Source organism: Hibiscus syriacus, unplaced genomic scaffold, assembly GCF_006381635.1.
Source record: "Hibiscus syriacus cultivar Baekdansim isolate YM2019G1 unplaced genomic scaffold, ASM638163v2 tig00005406_pilon, whole genome shotgun sequence".
Taxonomy (NCBI): domain Eukaryota; kingdom Viridiplantae; phylum Streptophyta; class Magnoliopsida; order Malvales; family Malvaceae; genus Hibiscus; species Hibiscus syriacus.
Window position 1 is genome coordinate 4,599,175 of NW_024062056.1, and position 6,000 is coordinate 4,605,174.

The following is a 6,000-nucleotide window of genomic DNA, read 5'->3' on the forward strand; positions in this document are numbered from 1 at the left end:
TTTGTAATGTTGAATGAAGCACTGACGCCACCAAACTCACTGGGAAACTCTAATTTATAGGCATTGTCGTTGATCTTTTCTACAATTTTAAATGGGCCATCTCCTCGGGGTAATAGTTTGGACTTCCTTTGGTTTGGGAATCTTTCCTTCCTAAAGTGTACCCAAACCCAATCTCCCACGTCAAAAGTTACCTTCTTCCTTCCCTTGTTTGTTTGTTGTTCATATTGTCTTGTTCTCTTTTCAATATTGTCTTTGACTTGTTGATGGAGTCTTTTAACAAATTTTTCCTTATCATTTCCATCATTGTTCACTATTTGATCACAAGGTAAAGGAAGTAAGTCCAAAAGAGTTAAAGGATTGGAACCATACACTACCTCAAATGGAGAATATTTGGTTGCTCAGTGGATGGTTCGGTTGTATGAAAACTCCACATGTGGTAGGCATTCTTCCCAAGTCTTGATGTTCTTCTTCATGATGGATCTTAGTAGTGTTGACAAATGATGTAAGGCACTTGTACCTTAACAATTGATTGTGGATCTAGGAAGGAAGCAAAACAACTTGCACAAGTGAATGACTCAAAAAGATAGGGTTAAGAGTGGTAAACATATGGGTGAATAGGTGGGCTGTTTAAAATGTGAGATGGATGCGAAAGATGGTTGATATGGCTATGTTTTATGGCTGATGAAATAAAGGGATGGTTGTGAGGATAGTATCTTAAAGAAGACTCAAAGATGAACCAATGCTATAGAGAGCAAAGACCCAGACTTCAAAAACTTCTTTAAGGGGTGGTATGAAGTACTTTGACCCACTAGTTATAAGAACTAGGAACCAAAAGTATCAAGGTGAAAAGAGGGTTGACGCCACAAGTATAAAATACTTGATAAGTCGATAAAAGTCACCAGGACTTAAGGAAGAGAATAATCTCACTTATATTTATAAAAAAAGGTCTTGATACAAATGATATTTGTTTTCCTATTTATAGGAAATGGAGAGGCATGGCCGAATGATTACAAAGGGATTCAGCCAGCCTTGTGCCTTCCTATAGAGTCATAACTTAATTATAAAAATAGAGATGATGGTTCAATTTAAATGGAGGGTAATAACCCTTGGCCGAATAGTTCTTGTGTCCCTTCATGTTGGCGCCAAATTGGATGGGAGATGATGCTTGGCCAAATAGGGAGAGGGCTCTTCATCTTGGCGACTAAATGATATCACATGCAAGGCACATGGGGGATGGTCATATGGGACGCACATGGGTGCTCTAGGGAACCTTGTGGTGCAGCCTTGTGCTTGGAATGATGGCTGGTCATGTGCTCCATATTGGGCGTGTATGTGTCTCCTTCCAAACTAGTCTGAGTGTGGAGCTAGCTATCAAGCATGGGGCTGTTTGTGAACAAGCTTCATAGTCGAGTTCTTGTAAGCTCCATAATAACATGTTCAGCTACCATTGATATCACTTTTGGCAACTCAGCTCCAAATAGTCCAACTCTCAGAGTTTAGCTAGCCTTAAGCTCCTCTAGCTGAATCGAGCATTCCTTAGTGTTCCATGAGCTACCATGTACTTTGTGAGCTATTTGTGAGATGCATTTGATGTCCAAATCATTCACAAAGCTAACTTAACGTGCATCACACTACAATGTACCTACATGTGCAAGGAAACAGGGTAAGTCCATGATATTGAGCTGATATGAGCTAAATACCTTGTTGCCATGTATGATTATGGTAATGTGAGCTATGTTTGAAGGCCATGAACTAATTATATCATCTCATAATATGTATAAGATTATGCATGAAGCTTAAGAGCTAATATGAATGCATATGAACTAGTGCAATTGATTATAAGTATGCTGCCTTGATGTATATATGATAATCATGCTTAATATGATTATAAGACTATCCTAACATGCTTATAACATTGTGTATCAATCATAAAGATATGGGTATATGTTGTATGCATGAATATCATATAACATGGTATTCATAAATGATAAATGGAAACATGTAATAATAATATCTTAAGAAATGATATGTAATTATATCATATATTTGGATAATATGAAAAACATGATCAAATAAGCATAAGATGGAAATAATAATATGATAATTTATACTAACATGTGAATGCATGCTTATGATAAAATAGAATGTATAAATGATATAGTATAAGATAGGGTAATGAAGAACTCCCTTAGAAACAACTTTGAATAACATCCATGGTGTTATCAAGTCATGTAGAAAGTTGGAGCTAGTTTGGATTATATCATCCTCCCTTCTTTTAGGCGATTTTTCCTCAAATCGAAGTAGTTTCTCATTGAAGACCTTCTTGATATAGGAAGGATTGAATCCTTATGCTTTCCTCCAATAGAAGATTCACATGAAATGTTCAACCTCTTGGCTTCAAATCTGATAACTTCACGTCCTTTGATGGGAGGACACAATGTTTGGGAATAATCACATGTCCTTTGAATGGAAAAAACATATCCCTTCACGAACAAACTTGATCATTTTACTTTATTCTTTGAATCATCACAATGCTTGGAAAGGACCTATCTCTTCATTACTCCTTTTAATTCGCCATGGTTATTGGTGAAAAGGTTTGTCTCATGGTTGGAGTCATCACGTCGCTTGGTGAAAATAATTGTACTTTGAATGACTCCTTGGTATTGATTTAAATGATCATGTCATTTTACCTTTGTGCCTCTTCGAATGATTGCTTTTAAGGTTGGTAGTATTTCACCATAAGGATGAAACAAGTTGCTGCAACACAAATCAAAGTTAGTAAATGAAAAACTATTAACAATATGAATGGAAATAGCAAACCATGGAGGATGTTTAATGGGTGTTGGTTGCTTGACGATTGAAAACTCCATTGGTTGCTGAATTCTCTTCAATAGTTGTAATGTACTTGGAACCTCAATGATCACAACTTGTGGAACTTCAAGTGACACATCTTTTTAAACTTCTAGTGACATAATTATTGGAACCTCAAATGAAATATATAGTGGATCACCACAAGTCACGCCTATTTATTCTTTAAAAGACATGTTTCTTGAATCTTCAACTTGAAGTGACATGTCTATTGGATTGTCCTGCAGAACAAAAGAAAGAATATGAGTAGGATTAGATAAAATATGTTCTTCACCCTCATTTTCCTTTTCTTCTTTGCTTTCAGATTCAATCTTTTCATTTTTCTCATTTTCAACTCTCTCCAAGCTTATTTGTTTCTTATGCAAAACTTCTCTTTCAACATTCTTATTGACTTTAGTTTTCTCCTATTCTTCTATACGTGATTGTAGGGTAACCTGGCATTCATGGACTTGACTTGGAAGCATAGGCGCCAATATGATTTTCTTTCCTTGATGTTGGAAAGAATACTTGTTAGAAAATCCATCATGGGTAGCCTTCTTGTCAAATTGCCAAGGACGTCCTAATATAATATGGCTTGCACTCATGGGCACCACATCACAAAGGAATTCATCATTGTATCTTACAATTGAGAAAGGTACAAAAACTTGTTTGGTTACCTTGGCTTCACCCACATCGTTGAGCCACTGAAGTTTGTATGGATGAGGATGCTTGGAAGTCTTGAGACCCAACTTTTCCACCATATGGGTACTTGCTACGTTTGTACAACTTCCTCCATTAATGATCACCACACAAACTTTATCTCCCACGTGACATCTTGTATGGAAGATATTCTCTCTTTGTTGATCTTCTTGACTTTGAATGTTCAAAGTCCTTTTGACTACAAAGATGTTGGATGGAAGAGACATGTTAGCAAATAAAGAAAAACGAAATGTGTGTGTAGGACCTTACTAGAATATACTCTCACAAAGCCTCACGAGTCACTCCAAGGAAATTTGTATGTCACTCAATCCGCTCGTGTTTTCACTCTAGGACTTTAATGGCTTTTACTTATCCTCTTCTGATCTCACACACGCTCCAGCCTTTTTCCTCTCAATTCTCTTGTCCCAAGTTCTAGAGAACTTTACTCAAGACCGTATCAAGTAAATTTCTATTTGTTTGGCGTCAGCTACAGAAGGGTTAGTAGGAATGGAAAAACAAATATAATGAAAGGGTGACTTCGAAATAGAAAGAAGAGAATAAAAGGGGTTACTTACACAAAGTCACTTTACAACCTTCTATCACCACAATCAATTTAAAAGGCTTGCTTGAATGGCTTGGTGATGAGAATTATTGATGAGTGCTTCAACTTTGTTTTTTTCTTTTTCTTTTTCTTTTCTTTTTCTTCCTTTTTGAGTGTTGGAATTTTTTTCTTTTGGAGTTCTTTAATTTCTTTTCTGATTTTTCTTGATTTCTTTGACTTTGCACTTCACTTGCACTTCTTTTTGTATTTTTATTTTTTTGTTATTGTTGCATGTTGCTTTCTTCCACCAATAGCTCTGATTACCGCTTGATGTAATGCACTTGTACCTTAACAATTGATTGTGGATCTAGAAAGGAAGCAAAACAACCTGCACAAGTGAATGACTCAAAAAGATAGGGTTAAGGGTGGTAAACGTATGGGTGAATAGGTGGGCTGTTTAAAATGAGAGATGTAAGCGGAAGATGGTTGATATGTATGGTTTATGGCTGATGAAATAAAGGGATGGTTGTGAGGATAGTATCTTAAAGAAGACTCAAAGAAGAACCAAAGTTATAGAGAGAAAAGACCCATACTTTAAATTACTTCTTTAAGGGGTGGTATGAAGTACTTTAACCCATTAGTTATAAGCACTAAGAACTAGAAGTATCAAGGTGAAAAGAGGGTTGATGCCATAAGTATAAAATACTTGATAAGTCGATAAAGTCACCAGGACTTAAGGAAGAGAATAATATCACTTATATTAATAAAAAAGGTCTTGATACAAATGATATTTGATTTCCTATATATAGGAGGAAATGGAGAGTCATGGCCGAATGATTACAAGGGGATTCGACCAGCCTTGTGCCTTCTTATAGAGTCATAACTTAATTACAAAAATAGAGATGATGGTTCAATTTAAATGGAGGGTAATAACCCTTGGCCGAATAGTTCTTGTGTCCCTTAATGTTGGTGCCAAATTGGATGGGAGATGATGCTTGGCCGAATAGGGAGAGGGCTCTTCATCTTGGCACCTAAATGATATCACATGCAAGGCACATGGGGGCTGGTCATATGGCACGTACATGGGTGCTCTAGGGAACCTTGTGGTGCAGCCTTGTGCATGGAATGATGGCTGGTCAAGTGCTCCATATTGGGCGTGTATGTGTCTCCTTCCAAGCTAGCTTGAGTGTGGAGCTAGCTAACAAGCATGAGGCTGTTTGTGAACAAGCTTCATAGCCAAGTTATTGTAAGCTCCATAATAACATGTTCAGCTACATTCAGCTACCATTGATATCACTTTTGGCAACTCATCTCTAAATAGTCCAACTAGCTGAGTTTAGCTAGCTTTAAGCTCCTCCAGCTGAATAGAGCATTCCTTAGTGTTCATGAGCTGCCATGTACTTTGTGAGTTGTATTTGATGTCCAAATCATTCACCAAGCTAACTCAACGTGCATCACACTCCAATGTACCTACATGTGCAAGGAAACAGGGTAAGTCCATGATATTGAGCTGATATGAGCTAAATACCTTACTGTCATGTATGATTATGGTAATATGAGCTATGTTTGAAGGCCGTGAACTAATTATATCATCTCATAATATTTGTAAGATTATGCATGAAGCTTAAGAGCTAATATCAATGCATATGAACTAGTGCAATGAATTATAAGTATGTTGCCTTGATGTATATATGATAATCATGCTTAGTATGATTATAAGACTATTCTAACATGCTTATAACATTGTGTATCAATCATAAAGGTATGGGTATATGTTGTATGCATGAATATCATATAACATGGTATTCATAAATGATAAATGGAAATATGTAATAATAATATCCTAAGAAATGATATGTAATCATAACATATATTTGAATAATATAAAAAACATGATCAAATAAGCATAGGAT